Source organism: Kogia breviceps, chromosome 14, assembly GCF_026419965.1.
Source record: "Kogia breviceps isolate mKogBre1 chromosome 14, mKogBre1 haplotype 1, whole genome shotgun sequence".
NCBI classification, from domain to species: Eukaryota; Metazoa; Chordata; class Mammalia; order Artiodactyla; family Physeteridae; genus Kogia; species Kogia breviceps.
The window spans coordinates 57,642,008-57,662,976 of NC_081323.1; the positions used below are offsets into that span (position 1 = coordinate 57,642,008).

A 20,969-nucleotide genomic window follows, 5' to 3' on the forward strand; every position below is an offset into this window, starting at 1 on the left:
TGTGTTTATTTGGAGGTAAAAATGTTCATGCATATGCTGCTCTCCCTCTCCAAACCCGAGTGGGAGGGTGACGTTCTGCTACCCGTGGTTGAAGCTCCCTTTCAGAAACATAACTGACCTGCTTGTCCTGCACATGCAAGTAAAATAGGGGAACGTGAGGGACTGGGGGCCCCTATGGGACAAGACATGGGTCCTCCCCAGATCAGGTGCCTGACTTAGACTTGGACGTCCTAGGAGACAGGACACGTGAGCTGAGCACAGAGTGTGGGGCAGGCATTCCTGGCAGGGCAGAGCAGGGCGTGCCAGCACAGCTGCACATGGCTTTGTGGGACCTGCACACGCATTGATCCGCTTTGTAGGAAACGGTATCTGATTAATTCTGATGAGGAAGACTGAGGAAGCTTAGCGGAGAATCTGGGATTTGCGGACCTCAATCCTAGCACAGCCAGATTGTATGGGTGTCAAAAACCTGGCCTATTTGTTTCAAAGCATCTGTATTCCTGCCCACCCTGACCCCCCGCCCTTGGATCTACTGGATCAGCATCTTCAGAGACAGAGCCCAGGAATGTGTATTCCCAGCAAACCACCCCCACCCCCGCCAGGGGATTCCAAGGCAGGTGGCCCTTTGAGAATCATTGGACTAGCTGGTCTCCAAGGACCCTTCTTTCTCAAGGTCTTATGAGGAAAAGAGTCTCATCTGCCACCCCACTAAAACGGGTTTCCTGTCACCCATTTCAGTTCTTGATTAAACTCAATTTGGCAAGTTGTTACATCTGATTACTTATTCATCTTCTTCTGCAGTCTTTTTGTGGTGACAATTGATGACAAGCTCCTTAAGGAGCCACGCCCATAGCCTCCTGTCCTCCCGCCGCACCATCCCGGGAGATACCCCTAACCTGTCCTCTCTCCACTTCCTTTGGGTGTTGGGGACACAGTCATGTCCCGGGAAGACAAGGGATATTGGGGAGCCGAGGCTGCTTGGAGGAAGGCTCTGGGCTTCAAGTTGAGGACTCAGATTAGTCCCTGCCAGAAGTTGGAGCATGAGGCAATTTAGCAAATTGTAGCTTGCTGCAGATGTCTAATTAGTCGTGAGGCTGGGGGGGTGGTGACTGAAGTCTGGGGAGTGGAAGGGCAGCTCTGTCTGCTGCTGCTGCTGCCGTCGCTGCTGAGGGAGACGTGGGCTCTGCAGCTGGGGGCGAGGTTGCTCCAGGAGAGCCAGACTCCTGCCCGGAGAGCCAGGCCACCAGGAAAGAAATGCAGCGGACGGGGCTCTGGATATGGGAGGCCCAGGTGGACGATGGGGAGCTGAGAAGCTCAATCTGGGGGGACAGGGAGCCACTGACATCCTTTGTCCAGACAGCTGGGAGCTCTGAAGGCGTTTTACTCTGCTCACGTCCAGGACACTGGCCTCATTGTGCCCCGAATTGCATTACTATCCTTACCCCTTCTTTGCTCCTCCTCCTCTGTGCTGCCCATGTCAGTGGACGGAACCATGATCCTTCCTGTTACTTAGGACCTGTTACTTGATACTTCCTAATTCTTCAACCTCCACATCCAATTCATCGCCAAGTCAGCCAATTGTACCTTCTGAATACAACTCGAACCCACCTCTCCATCTCTCAATGCCAGGACTTCACCTTGGCACTGTTGACATCTTGGGCTGGGTATTCTTTGGGGGCGGGGTGGGGACGCATCCTGTGCACTGTAGGATGTTTAGCTGCATCCCTGGCCTCCACCCTCTAGATGCCAGTACCACCCCCACTCCCAGTTGTGACAACCTGAAACGTTTCCCATCATTGCCAAATGTCTGGGAGGGCAAACGCTCCTGGTTTGAGAACATGTTCTACACCAGCCCAGGCCACCTCTTTCTCTCCAAGGATCTTTCTCCCTAAGTTCCAGCTTCCTGACTTGTCTCCCATCTCCAGCCTTGCTTCCCCCAGTGCATCCTCCAATTGAAGCCAAAGGGATGTGTCCCTAATGGAAACTGGACCGTGTGATGCTCTTACCTACGACCCTCCCCCCCTCCGTGGCCCTGGGCGCCCGCAGAAGGATCCATATTCCCTAATGTGATTTGGAGGCGTCTCAGGATAAGGACCCTGCCCTCACTTCTGGCCTCACCATCTACCAGGGTCCCTCTCGCCTGCTCTGCCTCGACCCCACTGAACTCCCATCATCTTCCTGACCACCCCTCTTCCCCACCTCCCACGGAGCCTTTGCATATGCTCTTTATATTCCAAGCCTACTGGACTTTCCTCAGTGCCTTGAATACAACCACTGCTCCGTCTTTCTGAAACACCCTCAAGGATGTAGCCCCAAGTGTCCCAGGGTAACACAAATTACGACAACAGTTTGTCCAGCTGGCAGAATCCTAAGTGATCACATTGGTCATGTGGTTTGCTCTTTTGTCCCCATCCAAATCTGATCAGAGATGGCTTTCTCAGAAATGACACACGCCTCAGAATCACAGTGATTCCCAGCTCCACACCCACAGCTCTCTGCTCTCAACCCCACCCGCTACCACCCACACCCTCTTGTTGGGGCAGGAGGAGGTGGGGAAATGCCTTTTCGGGAAAGCCGACTGGCCGATGCCAGTGTTCTCCTCTATCTTGGGAGCTTCCGGCCCCTCATTTGGGAAAAAAGTGGCAGAACTGGAGTTTTCTGGGTCTACTTCCAAGTTTGGTTTATTTCAGGGCTCCGTGTGATTCCAAATGCACCTCATCTGTCATTATCTGTGTAATGTTGGGTTTTCCAAGCAGACTTCATGAGGGCAGGGTAGACCGTGCTCATCTTACTGATCACTGCATCCCTGGTATTTACCATGATGTCTAGTGTGAAGTCTGTTCCCAGTAAACACCCTTGAACTGATTGGAGTTGAGGGTCCTGTGGGAGTCAGGGCAAGGCTCTCAGGGAAGGCTGGTTCAGATTTCTGCTTCAAAAGAGACAACATAGCTCAGCATTCAAGATAGTAGACTCTGCTTCTGGGGCTGTGACACTGGCCAGGTCACCTTCTCTCTCTAGATCTGTGTTTCCTTATCTGAAAAATGGGGACTTGGATGAATACCAACCTTCCTTTCAGCTCCGATGGGTGCCAAGTCATGAAGCAGGCATGGCACAAGCCACCTCAAAGAACAGTAATCGTCGCAACCATTCACATCGACTAAAGCCTCTTCTGCAGACTACCTCTGTGAACTCTCACCAGCTACAGCATGTAGTTCTCTTATTATTCCCCTTTGACAGATGAGGAAAAGGATGTCCAGAGGAGTCAGTTCCGTTGTTCATAATCTATTAGAGAGGCATGTTTCTCATCCAGGAAAATTTGCACCCCAGGGGGCATTTGACAATATCTGGAAACATTTTGGGGGTCACAACTTGGAGGAGGCAGTGCTCCTGACCTCTAATGGTAGAGGCCAGGGATACTGATAAACTTCTAATAATGAGAGCCCCTGCAGCAAGGAATTATCTGGCCCCAAATGTCAGCAGTGCTGAGGATGAAAACCCCTGACTTAGAAGAGCTAGACTCACTTAGACTCCACATATCCAGTTCTAGATTCCATGCTCTGCACCACATTTTGGCTGGCTAAGATGCCAGATAAACCTCTCCACCCTCTGTTCAATACTTACCAGGGAGAAAAAGTCTTATAAAAGTCACAGAAACTCATGGGACTTCCCTGGCGGTCCAGGGGTTAAGACTCCACACTTTCACTGCAGGGGGCACGGGTTTGATCCCTGGTTGGGGAATTAAGATCTCGCATGCCACACAGCTTAAAAAAAAAAAAAAAAAAAGTCACAGAGAATCAGAACCAGAAATCTAATATCTCTAAGTGGGAGGAACTAAGTTTTTTCCAAGACCCACTTTCCATCAAAAGCTATATTTTTGGTTTTGGCCATAATTCTTTCAGCTTCTTTCCCTACCCAGCCATTTTGTGTCTTATTGGCTTTATTTAGTCCTGACTCACTAGGTGGAGGCTTCCTATAAGCCCCCCAACACCCACTGCCCCGGTACAACTCAGGAGATATTTATCAGGTGCTCCATAAACTAGAGTGTCCTGAGCTGCACACAACATACCTGGCCAATAGAGGCTTATCAATACAGGCACGAAGTGTCTCACTCAACAAGAAGACTGGAGTCCGGATCGTTCCAGGACTAGTTCAACAGCATCAAGAAACCAAACTTTGCTTCACAATTTTGCTTTGCCACCTTCAGCACAGACTTTCATCCTCATGCTCATGGTTTCATGATCACAAGATGGCTGCCACAGCTCCAGGCATCACAACATCCCACTGTGTTTCAAGGCAGGAAGTAGATGAGTGGAAGCTCTTTCTTCTTGAAGCTCTTTTTATCAGAAGAATTGCTTTCAGAGAAGATGCCCTTGCTGGCAGTCCTCCCCTTGCAGCTCATTGGCTAGAATCAGTTTCCCTAGGGTTTATCAAGACTGAGAAACTAAGACTGTAGGGAAGGTGGTTGGGAATGACTGTTGGGTAAACAGCCAGCAGTGTCTGCCATAAGCTCCTGCTGTTTGCCAGAGACCCTGCTAGACCCTGGGAATAGTGACCAAGACACTCATGGTCCATTGTTCACAGTCCATCTAATATCTAACTTAGTAACACTCCTCTTCCTCAATTTCCCCACATCCAAAGTCAGAAAAAGAGTCATTAGGTTCCTGCCATGTTTTAGAAACTGACCTAGGCCCTGTGTCATGAACCAAGTGACACATATGGGACAGTTTTCTGGCACCTCAATCCCAGCCTCCTCTTGCCTCCCAGACCTCCCTGCGGCTCTGTCCTTATGTGAACCAGAGGCAGTACATCTGCACAGCAGTGAATCAGACAGCTTTTCTAAAGAGTCTGGAAGAACAAAGCCACTCCCAGAGAGGCCGCACCCTCTCCCTGGTGTCTGACAGTGCCGGGGATGAGACTGGAGCCCCAGGGAATGCTCTGCTCTGCTGAGGAGAAAGCTGTCGCCCACCGGCTGGCCTGAGGGTGACTTGGCTTTGCACCTCCTCTCTTCTGTGCCTTTGGTTCACCTAGAACACAGCTCCCCCTGTGCTGTCAGTTTTTACATAAACACAGAGCTCTTGGATGGAGGAAGGAACTCCTGGGATGAGAATCTGGGCCTCATATATGTGAGGCGATGACAAAGGGATGGAAACTTAGGTTAATTAGAAGTGAGGCCCGTGGTCAAAGTTACCTGGAGGCCCGTGTGGGCACAGCAGAGGGAATGAACCCTGTAACAGCAGGTGGGCTCCAATGAGGACAGGGCCACCTACCTGGGGAGCCAGTGAGTTCCGCATCCTGGGAAACACGCTGGCCAAACCTGGAGGAGCGCCTCTCAGGGCTGCTCTGAGAGAGAGCTTGGACTGTCAGAGGGCTTCCTGCAAGCGCCTCAAAGTGCCTCTCTTGCTCCTAAACTTCCTGGGCTCTTCCAAGCTCCTCGGCTGTTGTGGGGAGCAAGCTTCCTGTCCTTCAGAGTGCTCCTCAAGCTGGCCACTGCTTTTCAAGGAGGCTGTAGGGAGCACCTCCCCAGTAGGTGAGGCCTGTTGAGCGTGTGTGTCTTTTAGAAAGTGTTGCCTTCACTTGGGTCAGAAGCACTGAAGGAGGGGGAAGGAAGCAAAAGGCTCCATGCATGGAGGATGGTCTGAGCACCTTCCCTTTCCTGTAGGTGCTTCACCCACCTCCTGCTCCCCAGCCCAGAATCTCTCACCTGCCAGACGTGAGAGCTCAGAGGGGACCCCAAGCCCAGTCACACTCTGCAGGTTTATAGGGGTTCATTCTTCTTGCCCAGGTGCAGGGCTGGGATGAGAACGGGTTAGGGTGGTGGCCTGGTATCTGCCTTCTCTGTGACCCCTTGGTGTGATAGTTTGAATAATTATGCCTCCAAATATGTCCATGTCCCCAGAACCTGGGAATGTTACCTTACATGGAGAAAGGGACTGCGCAGATGTGATTACGTTAAGGATCCTGAGTTGGGGGATTATCCTGGATTATCGAGGTGAGCCCAATGCAATCACAAGGTCCTTATTTATAAGGGGAAGGTGGGAGGGCCTGGGGAGAAGGTGACATGGTGATGGGAGCAGAGACTGGAATGTTGTACCTTGAAGATGGAGAAGGGGCCACAAGCCAGGGAATGCAGACAGTGGCCTCTAGGAGCTGGAAAAGGCAATGGAAAGGATTCTCCTCTCGAGCCTCCAGCATGAGCAAAGCCATGCCAACACCCTGACTGTTGCCCAGCGAGACTGATTTCCCACATCTGACCTCCAGAACTGGAAGAGAATATATTCACATTGTTTAAGCCACTGAGTTTGCAGTAATGTGTTGTAGCAACAATAGGGAACTAAAGCAAGTGGTTAGATCAGGGATCGGCAAACTTTGTCTTGGGCCAACTAATAAATATTTTAGGCTTTTAGAGCCACACAATCTCTACGGCAACTACGCAACCCCGCCCTTGTAACATGAAAGCTGCTACAGACAATATGTAAAGGAATGAGTGTGGCTGTGATCTCGGGCGGCCTCGGCCTGTGGCGGCTTGAAGCAGGATCTCAGTTCCCCAACCAGAGATTCAAGCCAGGCCGTGGCAGTGAGAGTGCTGAATCCTAACCACTAGACCACGAGGGCCAGTGGCTAGTGACAAGGTCCTGGCTTGTCTGCTTTGGAGAAATGAATTTCAACAAAGACACGGAAAGTAGTGAAACAAGTAAAGTGTTTACTAGGAGGAAAAAGAGTACGTGTGGATAAACACACATGGGCGGGCACAGAGAAAGAGTCGCACCTTCTTGGAAGTTTAAATCACTTACACAGGGCAATTCTACCAGGTTTCCTCTGACCAATCATCTTGGTTTGCCTGGCTCTGGCTCCCTATTTGGTTTAACTCAGGGTCCTCCCTTGTGTGTGCACACATCTCTTAGCAAGATGGATTCCAGCACATAGGCCTATGGAGAGGTCGACACCACCTATTTTGGGGTGGCGCCCCCTCCCTTTTTTGACCCCTGAGGAGCCTTTCTGCGCATGTGTAGTCAGGGAGGTCTCCTTGACTTCAAGAATGAGAAATACTTGGTCTCTTTATCTTGTATCCAAGCAGGACTCAGCTCCTCCTTGCTCCTGTTATTATCTTTATCTTGGAGTATCTGTCCACAGGGGACAGGTTCCAGCTCTTCAGACTGGGGCCTATCTATTTCCTGCCTCAGCTGTGTTCCAATAAAACTTTATTTACAAAAATAGACAGCAGTAGGAGTTGGCGGCCCGTGGGTTAGGGAATGAAGGAAATTGCCTTGTACTGCAGGTCACTGTTTGGGCAGGTTAGCAAGTGCTCCCTAGTTGATTTGCAAAGACCCCTGTAATAACTATTATGCATAATGACATGGGTTGAGTGATTTCCAAGCATTGCATCCAGCACTTTACATAGATGATTCCACTTAACCATCCCACGCACTGTATAAAATAGGTACCATTACACCACCAATCCCAGATTCAACAGCTGAGAAGCAGCAGAGCCACGATTTAAACCCACAGACCTGGACCCAGAGGCGGTCCTCTTCACCACGGCATCATAATTCTGCTCAAGAAGCTTCAGACTCTGAATAATCCACCCATTTCTCCATGGTATCCTTTTCCAGAGAGGAGGGAAGGGTCTGAGAGAATGGTTTCCTCACCTTGCCCCTCCCACAAAAGGTTGCCAGATGTAGCAAGTAAAAATGCACGATGCCCAGTTACCTTGGAATTGCAGAGAAACAATAAATATTTGTTAAGCATAAGTATGTCCCATACAGTATGAGGGACATACTTACATTATTGAAAAACCTTTGGGACTTCCCTGGTGGTGCAGTGGTTAAGAATCCACCTGCCAGTGCAGGGGACACGGGTTTGAGCCCTGGTCCAGGAAGATCCCACGTGCCGTGGAGCAACTAAGCCTGTGTGCCACAGCTACTGAGCCTGCTCTCTACAGCCCACATGCCACAACTACTGAGCCCACGAGCCACAGCTACTGAAGTCCACGCACCTAGAGCCCATGCTCCGCAGCGAGAAGCCACCACAATGAGAAGCCCATGCGCTGCAAGGAAGAGTAGCCCCCGCTCGCTGCAACTAAAGAAAGTCCCCATGTGTCAATGAAGACCCAGAGCAGCCAAAAATAAATAAACAAACAAATTTATTTTTTAAAAAAGAAAAACCTTTGTTCACTGTTTATCTGGAGTTCAAATATAAGTGGGTGTCCTGTATTTTAGGGGGCAACCCACAGCCTCAGGGACCTGGTTCCCTGCCCACCACCAACCAGGCTTGTGCAGCCCGGTTGTCATTTCAGCCAGGATCAAGAGCTTCCTTCTACTGACAGACAAAAAGAGGCAGCAATAGATGTGTCTGCTTTAAAATACACTGCTCACCGCTCATCCCCTTGGCCGCCTCTGCTCAAAGTCCAGAGTCCCAGGTATGATTTGAAATAAAACACCACTGTGTCTTTTCTCTGGGAAGGGCCACAGCCAGGCCCCACCTTCCTCTTTCTCTATTCCTGAAGGTCAGGTTGGGAGATGGTAAATCTCTTCCCAGAACCATGGACTTTGCATGTCAGGCTCCTGGAGGGAGCTCTTCAGAGAGAAAAGGAAAGGGAGCCACTGAAATCGAGTTCAGACTTGTTAGAGGGAATCGCGTTGAAAAGGCGCCCCAAACGTGTGAACTGCAGCTGTTCCCAGCACCGAGAGAATGGCGATGATTTTCCTGGCGAGATGCAGGAGATCATCATATGAGAAGTAGTTAAGCAATAATTTAACATCGTTGTTGTGCTGTGAGCTGATGTGAGCTGCTTCTGGCAGGAGGGCTTGGGGGGAATTTGTTCTCTCTGTGGGAAATCACAAAGCCCTTCCATTTGATTTTCATTTAAATCCCTGAATGTTTGGTTGTAGGTATCCCTTCATGTATTCATTCCATTCATTCATTCACTTATCAAGCACCTCCTATATGCTAGGCATTGATTAATTTCTCTTCCTAAACGCTTGTTGCAGGTATTCATTCATTTTTCATTCATTATGAATACATATGCAGGTATTTATTCATTAATTTATTAAGCAAATGTTTTCCAAACCAAGCCCATGCCTGGCTCTGTGCTAGGTGCCAGGGAGACTTAGATACAGAAATTAATGAGGCCCATGCTTTTCCTTCAAAGAATTGATTGCCCAGTGGGGGAAGTGGACATCTAAGCAAGTAAAGAAAATACAGAGGGTCAGTCTGATAATAAGAACACAGTGGGATTCCATTTACTGAGCATCTACTATGTACTAGTCACTTTATCCACATTATTATTTATAACACATCATACCCAAGCCATTCCTTGAAGCAAGGTACCATTAACATCCCTATTCTGTGGATGACAAAAGAGAGGTTCTGAGAGGTAGAATACCTTGCAACAAGCTACGCAGCTATAAGTAACAGAACTGAGATTCAAACCTCAATCAGAGTCCAAGTGTCCACTCTGCCGTGTTGCCTCAGGCACAGATGGGAGAGAAAAATGCAACAGGAGCAAACAGAAGCAAGTAGCAAGCTCTGACAGGGGCGTCTGCATTGGGTTCTGGAAGCTGAATTTAAGAGTTTTGCCGTCAGAGAAGATCAGGAGAGCTTTCCTAGGGAGGCGAACATAACATCTTCAAAGAATGAGGTGTTTGGGCACTGAAGGAGGTAAACTAGAGACTTTGGAGGGTGCAATGGGGGAATCCAATTCTGGGCTGCCCGGCTGAGCTAGAGTTGGTTTGTTCTGCTGCTGCAAAGGGTTGAGAGTCTGAGGCTCTTCCTAGGACGAGAGCTTAGCAATTCAGAGAGCCAGCCATCACCCACCCGGAAGCCCAAAGTGTACACAAAGGACAGTTACCATCTGTGTGAAAGTTTCATCCACCTTACTCGGAAATCTCAGACTTCGAACCTCCACCCACACATCAGGGCAGAATTGCCAGTAAGCAATGATGTGTACTGCATTTTAAAATCTAGTTGGTGTGGCTGATTATATATGCTGTTTGCAGAGCCCTGGAATAAAGTTTCTCATCCAGCAAGAGTCAAGTCTGGTCTCCAAAGTAATTGGCATTGCATTATTGATAAAGGTGTTGGGCCACATGAGCCCCATGGAATCCATCTTCCTCCCTGACATCGGATTACTCCGCACAGCTCCTCCGTTCACCTTGGGCATGCGTGCAACTCCGGAGGCATAGATTCCTTCACTCATTGGCAACTTCAAAATGTGTGCTATGTCCAAGGGAAAAAGAAAGGGAGGAAAATGAGCAGTGTGTCAGTTTCAAAATATTTGTCCTGAATTTTTTTTAAAAAGGGGACTTCTGTCCTCTTGTCCTTTCTCTGCCATCTTAGAAATTAGATTAGTCATTATTAAACATTTTGAAGTGGAGTAAAAAAAGGGAGAAGTTTCCAAGGGCACGCTGCGACTTTGGTCTTAACAGAGCCGTCATTGTCAGGAGCTGACACAAAGGCGGCTTGCGTTACACATGGAGATGCTGGTAATTAGACCCGTTCCAAAAAGAAACAGCTCTGTTCCTTATTTGCCATTAAGAACAACCAAGAGTTTATTTGCAGAGAATTGGGTTTAATTCAATTAGCAGGAATTGTGAGGCATTCACAACACAAGGTATATTAGCTTGGCACTTGGTTTGTAATGACACCCAAAAAGCATTTAAGGAAAGAAAAGCTAATTTTCCAAGATACTTCTTCTTTTTTTTTTTTCCCCTTTTCAATAACATGGAGGGTTTAGTCCAAATTTCAGAGGCCTGTATTCCCAAATCCCTTAAGCTTTAATTAAGGATTAACAGAGCAGCAGGATATGGAGAGGGACAGGAAAGCTTTGCCATGGAATCAGTGCCAAGGGGGAGACAGCATAGTTTACAAAGCGTTTCCACAACCATTATCTGCTTTGAATATTCATTTCCTTCTCCTTCTGGGCCAATTCCCCAGCCCTGGAAATATTTCTCTCCCAGACTGTCTTGAGTTTCAGATCTCGGCTCGTGTGTCTAAGTCCACAGCCAGCCTGACCATTTGGTTTAAGAGATGCCCACGGGAAACTGGTGATGGTGGATGCAGCTCTGACCTCCGCCTTCCTCCAGGTTTATGGCCTTGGGCTGTTGCCGAACTTCTCCAAACTTCAATTTGTTTTTCTTTTTCACCTCCATCTGTAACTCTGCTCTCCAACTCCGTGGCCACTTTCACCCGTGGCTAGTTACATGTAAAGTAATTAAAATTCAACGAAATACCCAGTTCCTCGGTTGCACGAGGCACAGTTCAAGGGTTCAGCAGCCAGTGGCCGGCGTTTGCTGTATTGGGCAGCTCAGGTGTAGCGCATTTCCATCTTTGCTGAGTGTTTTTGGGACCGCAGTCTATGAAACGGGGAGACACCTGTCATCGTTTGAGGGCAGAGTGGGAAGGATTTGGTGAGAAAATGCACAGCAGGCATGTGCTCATGACAAATGCTCACTAATAGCGTCTGTGATGAAGGAGGGGGAACGGGAGAAAGAGAGAAAGGGGGCACCCCCATTCTCAGCTCCTGCTACCTTCCTGTTCTTTCTTTTTGATGTAGACTTTTTTTTTTTTAAGTCTTTATTGAATTTGTTACAATATTGCTTCTGTTCTATGTTTTTTTCGGTGTTTTGGCTGAGGCATGTGTGATTTTAGCTCCCCGACCAGGGGTCAAACCCGCACCCCCTGCATTGGAAGGCAAAATCTCTGGACCACCAGGGAAGTCCCAACCTTCCCATTCTTGACACACATGATCGAAAGAATAATGGAGCAAGAGTTATGGAAGGGAGAGAAACTTCTTTTAAACATATTTGATGTGCTCTCTTATCTGTGTCTCTTATAATTCAACAAATATTTATTTGGTGCTTTTTCACATATTCCTCACAGTAACCTAGTGAGGAAGATTTTTCTGTCCCTCACTGGACAGGTAGGTGGAGCAGTGGAGGCTCAGGCAGGTGACATGGGGCACCCAGGCTGCAGAGCCAGAGGACATCAGAGCCAGACATCCCCCATCCTGATGACCCGCAGGACCCGTTTCCTCTCCCACCTCCATCAGGAGAGTTCCAGCTGATTCTTATTGATATAAGGACTGGACACCAGCGCTCCAGGAAGCCAGGAATGTCCTACTTCACAGTCCTTACACGATGAACTAACTACTTGGTCCCTGAAGGGACTCCAGGGAGGCCCTCTGTCTGCTTCACTGGGGACTAGGAATTTCCTTGAGAGCAGTGGTGGAAAGGGAAGGCTTTTGCAAATAGCCCAGCAGTGCACACAAACTGTCTTATTAGCCAATAAATCAATTAGTGCATTAGGGGGGCCCAGGCCACTCAGAACAGCCCAGTCTGCTGTCCAGTCAGTCTGTCTCTGTCCCCATAGCCAAGGCCTGCAGATCCCAAGAAGGAGAGACATGACAGTCTCCAGGGGGGCATGTAGACCTGGGAGCCTCTTAGAGCCTGGACCAGGGAATTCCACAATGGCTGTGTGAGGGCCAGGTGATTCTCTGAGAGTCATTAGGCGAATGAAATCGAATTTCGTGATGGGTTCATGGAACCTCGTGGACTGAGAAACACATGACTCTCAGAAGGAAAGCATATTAGCATAATCTTGGCAGAGATGCAGCCAGTGGGAGGGGGAGGAAGGGCACTTAATTGGGAACAGGCAAGACCTGGATTCCACGTCCAGCTTTGCAGCTAACTCACGGCGCGGCCTCAGGCAAGCCATGTAACCTTCCGGTCCTCAGTTTCTTTATTTGTAAAACAACAACAACAAAAAAAAATTGAACAGATCTAAGAAGAGACGCTGCCTGCCCCGAAGGATTAAAATGCATTTGCAGATGTTACAGGAGAGACATCCATTTCCAGGTTATAGGAGCTCCACTGCTGTTTGTAAGGAAAAATGACATGGACATTGGTGGACATTTTGGAGTCTTACCGAAGGCGGAGGTTTTCTTCAAGGTATGTCACGGTGCTGCCTGAAAGCTGGTGGGACAACATGGTTATGAGTTGCGTGGTGTTTGTTCATTCATCAGCTTGTCCTTTCTTGGTATTTTCAGTAAAGCTAGTTGGTGCTAGGAGGCTGACTTACCCGCCTTCGCGTCCCATACCAAGCCTTCCAGCTCTGGGACCCGGGGCCAGCTCTTCTGTCACAGCCTCTCCTTGTCCCATGTCCGATGAACAGAGATGGCAGCCACCTCTTAGGATTGTCATGGGGGTCAAACAAATCAAGACCCGTAGGGGTTTTGGTCAGAATAAACTTTCAAACTACATTAGCCGATAGTATCGCCAGCTAAGTGCCTTTGATAGTTGGCACTGGAGTGCACTCTGGGATAAGAGACTAAGTAAGGTGTTACCAGGTCCTTGAGTAGCTCATAGTCTGGTGCAATGGCTGTGACATTTTCTGGGGTCAGAAAGCCTCTTGATAATCAGATAAAAGCAATGGATCTCCTCCCCAGAAACACACACACACACACAAATGTGATTCTGGGTCAGGAACCACCAAAAGCCTGTAAACGTGAAGTTTTCAGATTAAGAGACTGGTCTAGGTTGGGATTGTGGATTAACCAATGTTTTAATCTTGTGCAAGAATCTCTATTGTGGCGATAGGAAAGTGTTGGTTTGCTGTTGGAGTTGGTAGCAAGGGCAGAGAATGCTTCCTGGAGCACCTGACGCTGACTGGGTTGGAAGAAGCAAGAGTTCATTAGAATAAGTTGGGGTGGGCTCAGGGCAGGAGCTCCAGGTTCGAGAGACCACAGTGTGCAAGGCTAGGGGACCAGGAACCTCAGGTAAGAACCCTTGGGTCCCTGGTCTCCTGCCAAGAAGAAGAGGGCAGAATTCATTGGCGTCTCCCGGGGGTCAGAGATAAAGTAACGTTTAACTGGTATTTCCAAGGTTAGCTTCCTGCATGGAGGAGGTCCCTGACTTTAAGAACCTCAGGGTGCCCTGACTTCTGGGGTGACATGGATATGGGGTACGCGGGCCTCTCACTGTTGCGGCCTCTCCCGTTGCGGAGCACAGGCTCCGGACGCGCGGGCTCAGCAGCCATGGCTCACGGGCCCAGCCGCTCCGCGGCATGTGGGATCCTCCCGGACCGGGGCACGAACCCGCGTCCCCTGCATCGGCAGGCGGACTCTCAGCCACTGCGCCACCGGGGAAGCCCCAAACAGGAGTCTTGAGGCCACCTGAGTCCCCGTGGGGATCTTGTTGACTTTGGGACGGGTTTCTGCACAGCGTCCCTCACTCAGCCAAGTCATTAGGCTCAATCCTGTCTGCCCGCCACCAACATCCTTGTCTTTGGTTGAATCCCTAGAAGCAGACCCCGAGGTAAAGCTCTGAATGCAAGTGGCTTATTTGGGGAGTGGTCCCAGGAAGCAGTTGGAGAAGGGAAAGGGGAGAGAGGGTGATGAGGAGGCCAATGTAGGTGCAAGAAGGAGCAGGTCACTGCGTGTGCAACTGGAGCTCAGCCCCAGTGGGACCCCTGGGCAGCGCTGTGGGCCGTGTCTGAGCCGCACCTGGGGACACGCAGGCTGTCCCTAGCTGAGGGTTGCTCCCAGGGCCACAGTGCCGACACCCTTCCAGCCTGCTGTGTGCACGAAGAAGCACACTCCTGTGGTCAGACGAGCCGCCAAGAGAGGCCGACAGGAGCTACGTTAGGAAGACCTCGGCTCGGGAATGGCGAGGGGACATGAGTGAGGTACGACGGCCCTGGAACAGCCATCGCCAACCAGTCCTGCCTGGAAGGCGGGGTGGGGGGCAGGCGCGGCCCGGCTCTGGCCGCCTCAGGGGGTGTCTTCTCCCGTGCGCACCGCCCCCTCCTCACTCTGAGGGTCCGGCTAGTGTGTGCTCCAGTGAGTATTTATTGGCATCTCCCCGACGCGCAGCTTCCCTGCAGCCCTTGTGTGACCCTAGACAGAGCCCTCTCCTCCCGTGTCTTTGGAGCTATAGGAGCCGCACTGTCATTTGTTCCCGAGAAGTAAACACAGAGGCTTTTTGTTCCCCTCAAAGCATTCCAGCTACTCCCAGTGTAGCCCAGCAGGATCGTTCTCCGAACTCAAATGGAATGTTATATATCGGATTTGTTTGCCTTTGCACATCATCTGCTCACAGATGTTTGTCCTTTGGCTTGTTTCTTTTTCTAATTAATTTTTGATTAAGTTTTGAAACACCTTCTGTCTCCACCAGTTCCCGCCACCCCAGGTAATCCTGTTTACTCTGAGCCCAGGCTGGGAACCTGGGCTCTCAATGGCTCTGCAGTCCCAGTGGCTAAGAGAGGATGGGGCTTTCAATTATCTGGTTAAGTGGTCTTATCCCTCTTATCCAGACAAGAGAGGGTGATGCTTGGACTAAGCATGTGGGATGGAGAAAAGTGAACGAATCTGAGATATCTCTGGAGGGGATGGTTGGAGTGGAGTCAAGGGAAGAGTCAGTGCTGGAAATCACCTGCCAGAAAGAAAATGGTGCGGACATTGTGGTGTGTATTAAGAACACCTGGGTCCACATGCACACCCATGTCCTTTGAACCAGTAACTCCATTCTTTGGAGTTATTTAGAAAAAGGACGGAGAAGAAATGAACAAAAATACCAATTGCTAGTAGCCTGTATACTAAGCACTGTACTATGTTCTCTAACAAAGTAGCAGCAGTGGCGGCAGCAGAAGAGCAGTAACAGTAATTGTGCATAATCATAGCAGACAACACTCGTTGCCTCTTTACTGTGCACTAAGAACTGTTCTAAATGCTTTATGGGCGCTACCATTGTACTCCTTAAAGAACCCTATATGGTCCCCATTTAACAGATGAGGAAACTGAGGCACAGAGAGGTTAAGAGACTTGCCCCAGCTCACACAGGGCTAAAAGGGCAGGAGACTCCAATGCCTGACCTTTCATCTTCTTCAGTTACCACCTCCCATGGACCTTAGACCAGGTGTGAGTTCAGATTTGAGTCACCAGGCAGGAAGACAGCTCAGCCTCAGAGAGAAGGTGAGGAAAGTTGAGTTTCCAGAGCCTGGGACAGCAGGTGTGCAGCCCGGCTAGAGAATAACATTGGGTGTGTCATCCTGCACTCGCCGCCTGGAACCTTCTCCTGCCTGTTGACCGCAGCTTCCCTGTGCAGGGTGCACCCCAGCCACTTCCCTGCTCACAGGCCTTCTGCATTCCTCCTTTCTGCACCCTTCGCTTGTGGACTTAGCCTCAGAAGTCATCCCAATACTCCTGGACTGTCATGCCAGAATCTATTATGGTAATACGTCTCCTGAAAGTTATCATTATCATTGTGAAGTGTGTTCTGCACCAAGCAAGAGGGAGACCCGTGTCCATCCAGATCAGTGCTATAGATCATTGCTTAACCTGAAACGAGCTGCTTTTCCCTCGCGCAGCGTGGGTGCTCTGCCTTTCACCTCCAAACGCCCACAGACGGCAGAGGTGCTAGCCCAGCATTTTGCCTGCGGACATTTCCCCAAGCTTGGCCTTCCCGCCCCAACACGCCCTCCTCAGTTTCCCTCTGTGTGTTTTCCAAGGCGTTTTCCACTCTGCTAGGGGTGTCCTAGAACCTGCCAGCCCTGCCAAAGAAGATGAAATACTCAGGGGTCGCCAGGCAGGACAAGGCAATAAGGAAAGCAAACGGGCAACAGCAGGCCCAGCCCCGCTGAAGCAATTACCAGGTTTCTCCTCCATTTTGAGATTGCAGCGGGGAGAGCAAAGACGGTGGTGGCGGAACATAAATTATGTCATCTCTGTGAGAGCAGAGGTTCTGAGCGTTCCTTCGTACTGTCCTTTTCATCTGGGCTCCGTAAATACTGTGTCCTTTTAAAAGGAGTCACTGAACCTGTGCATTCAAAGGTGACAGAGAAACCACAAGCGTGGTGTCCTGTGTGTGGGTGTTTTAAAGGAACTCTCCGTTGCTGGGCGGATTGGTGAGTGAAGGAGGCGGGGTGTCTTGCCCAGGTGTTGAGACTTTCTGAAGACTTGGAACATCATGTCTGCAGAGCAGAGACTGTACTCAGACCCACCTGAGGTCAAATCGCCCTCTGCCACATATTAGCCGTACCCTTGGGGCTAATTACTTCACATCGGACAAACTATTTTTAAAATTGGGAACAATAAGAATCTGCATCTAAGAGTCTTTTAATGGGGATAATAATGGTATGCAATTGAGGGTGATTAGTATTGGATGAGTTTCTACAGGGTTTTCTGGTTCTAACACTAGTACCATTTGGGGCCAGATAATTCTTGGTTGTGGGGATCTGTCTGGTGCTTGTAGGGTGTTTAGCAGCATCTCTGGCCTCCACCCACTAGATAACAATAACCCCCTATCCTCAGTATGACAACCAAAAAGTCTCCAGACATTGCCACCTATCCCCTGGGCAGAAATTAGTCTCTGGTTGAGAACCACTGACTTACCACAGGTAAGACCCTTAGCAAAGAGCCTGGCATATTATAAATACCCAAACAACAGACATAGAGAACAGACTTGTGTTTGCCAAGGGGGACGGGAGGCCGGGAAGGGATGGATTGGGAGTTTGGGATTAGGAGATGCAATCTATTATACATAGAATGGATAAATAACAAGGTCCTATTGTATAACACAGGGAACTATATTCAATATCCTGTAATAAACCATAATGGAAAAGAAAAAAAAAACCAAACATTAGCTATAGGTATCAATATTACTGTTAGTATCATCATCATCATCACCAGTAGTAACAGAATGTATTAGTTAGGATAACACCAGCCCCTGTTAAAAAGCAACCCCCCAGTTACAGTCCTTTAACACAATAAAGTTTATTTTTTACTTCCATAGCAGTCCAGTGCAGGTGTCCCTGGTGGCCTGCCAGCCCTCCATAGGGTGATTCCAGGATCCAGACTTCTTCCCCTTGCAGCACTCCCCTCCTCTTAGTCCTCAGAGGACCCCAGAAACATTTAGAAATGCCTGGGGAAATATTCAGAAATGTATTCAGAAGTGCTTGGAGAAAGAGAGGCATACCTGCCTCGTAAGCTTGGCCTGGAAGTGACTTACATCACTATTGGTCACATCCCATTGGTGAGAACTAGTCACATGGCACTGTCTAGATGCATGGGAGCCTGGGAAATGTAGTCCCCGGATGGGCAGCCATTTCCTAGTGGTAACTTCATATGAGGCAAGAGGGAGCATGAATCTTTGGAGGGTGGTTAGTCACTTCTACCATTTATGAGCAGGAGGGTCTAGTGGTCCTGGAACTCTCCTGCCTGCCTCTATGTGGTCCTCTTATGTTGCCTTCTGGTCCTCATGACCACATTCTACTGTTCCTGGGTTCAACAAAAGGGAATCTATTGGAATAGGGCTCTCAGAATCTGTAGGAAGGTGGGAGAACCAGCTTGGAAAGAGGCCAGAGCTAAACTGGCCCTGCAGGTCTGGGAAGCTGGAATATCCTCCTAGCAGACCCCATCCTGGCAGAACCCCACCATCCATGGGATAAAAGCACCCCAGCCATTTGTTTCTGCCCTCATGTCACTAACTCAAGGGCTTGAGATCTCAGGAGAGAGGGGCCAGTGCTTTGTTATGTGTACCCCCTGCTGACCTGGGGATATTGAGAAGAGGCATCTGGTCCAGTGGTCCTCAACCCTATCTGCTCATCACTGTCACCTGGATAGCTTCAGTGAGTACCAGTGTCCAATCCCCTCCCCATATCAATGAACTTAGAATGCCCGGGGCTGCATCCTGGACAGTTGCCTTTTGTCAAACTCCCTGTGACCCTAAAGTGCAGCCAACGTTAAGAATCACTGGCTCTGCCCTTTCAATGTCTGAAGTGGGAAAAGGGCCACTTCATTTCCTCACTGAGCCTATGCAGGATGGGGAAGAGGCAATTTCTTGGAATAGAGATTGAGATGTTTTTAAGAAAAGGGATGAGCTTCTGGGCAACCCCCAATGATAAATGTCCCCCCCACCCCCCATTATAAATTGTGCTCTGCACCCCTCTCCCCAGCATGAGGACACCCCAGGTCAGGGTGTGTTCCCCAACCTCCACCCTGTTCTTGTCCAGGCATTACGCCCTGTTACCTCTCCCAGCAGGATACACATTTTCAAAGAGGACACATAGAAACAAGGGTTATGGCAGCTTTCTAACCGAAAGGAAAGCATCTCCAGTTATGGAATTCCAGGCACTGGAAGAAATGAGATAGTGGGGGTTGCTGGGGCATCCAGGAATGTTTCCGTAGCAATTTACATCTTACCACAAGGGCTTTGGAAGGAAGGGCTGTGACCGCTAGGGCACCACCGAGCTGCTCTCCATCTGGGACTGAAATGAAGGAGGGAAGGGAAGGGGATTTGGAGTCAGGCCAACCTGAGCTTACATTCCCACGCTGACTCTTAACTGCTCTATTGCCTGGAAATTTTCCTAACTTATTCCGACTCTTAGTTCCCACAACATTGATAAGATGGTGATAATAGCGCCTACCCGGCAGGCTTTGAGGATTGAATGAGGGAATGTAACCAAAGTCCCAGCACAGTGCCTTACTCATGAAGTACACAAAACTCATCATGTTAGGTTTCTTGTCTCTCTGTTTTGTGCTATTTGGAGTCACACAGCCCAGCTTTGCTCTAGAATCACCAATCTCTGAGGAATATATAGTTAGGAAAACTGGTAGAATATTTGAAAAAAACTGGCAGGAACTAGATGGTATTTAAAGAATAACTTTATGTACACTTGTTTAGTAGTGAAAACTTGGAAAATACAGAAAAGAGAAAGAAGAAAATGAAATATCCAGTTTTACCTTCCAAAGAAAAACACTGTTAATATATATTTTTTGGTCATTTCCTTCCCATGTTTCTTCTATTCATGTTTTAATGTAACTGAGATCATGTAGTACAATATTTATGTCATTTATGTTCTGGGGTTTTTTTCCTTCATATATGAGCATTTTCCCAAGTTATTTCAAACTTTGCTGGACCATCACTTTTGTAGTCATATAGTGGTTCCTGAAAAGGGGATAATTCAGCTCCCTGACACAATCCCCAATTGTTGAACAGCTAGGTTGTTTCCAATTGTTTTTTCTGTTACAAAAATGTTATAAAACATTATTTTGTGCCACAAACTTTTGATGTATTTCCAATTCGTCCTTAGGAATGATTCCCAGGAGCAGAGTTACTTGGTCAAAGAGAGGGAGGGTTTTTAAAGATCTTTAACTGCACTTCCAGATTGCTGAGCTAAATTTGAAAACAGAACCATCTTAGGAGCCTTTTTAAAACTTGCAGCCTGGCCTCAAAAAAGCAACGAAGGAGCTCTTTGGAAGGAGATGTGAATGGCGGCAACTTTTCCCAAAGATTCCAGGATGCAGGGTGGGGTGGGGACAGGGCACAGGGAGCCTCAGCATTCCCTCTTCACGCCCACCCAGCCTCCTGTCCGCCTCCTAATTAAGCTTCAGATAATGCTTACAATCTCTCGGTGTTTGCCAGCATGCGTCAGGGTGACTGATGGGCCCATCACAGCTCAGACACCCATCAACCCAGTGCTGGAACTACTTTAACCTTCCTTATTCACCAACTACAAGGGCAAATCAAGGGCAGGGATTTGGTCGGCCCCTCCCTCCCGGCTCAGTCTCCCTGCTGCAGCTCTTTCTACCCTGCATCCTCTTGCTCCTCTCAAAATTATCTACAAGATGGACCTAAGGTAGTTGTTCAACACCACAAGTAAAACTATTCTTAGGTTACAAGCTGCCAGCATTTTGAAGCAAGTGCATGTAAATATTTCATTTCTGACAGTGAGCATTATTAAGTGAAAACTTGTGCATTTTCTAGAAGAATTTTAAGAGCTGTTTATTCATTGGACATTCTGGAGCCTACGGAATTTGGCTTGGGGAGGGAGGGGGTGTTGAATATCATCTGTGAATGGGCTCTTTCCTTTTTTACACTCACATTTAAAAATCTGGGCTGAGTTCCGGCAGCTCCGCGGCTGGAACCAAGTCCTGGGCTAGAGTAGAGGAGAGAGATGGTGAGGAGAGGGGAAGCTGC

At 48.9% G+C, this 20,969-nt stretch overlaps 1 protein-coding gene across 13 annotated transcripts in view; it reads left to right on the plus strand.

Annotated features, from left to right (window-relative positions):
• RBFOX1 (RNA binding fox-1 homolog 1) overlaps window positions 1-20,969 on the plus strand; it is a 2,224,270-nt gene that overhangs the window by 547,701 nt on the left and 1,655,600 nt on the right. The gene's annotated exons all lie outside the window — the stretch shown is intronic.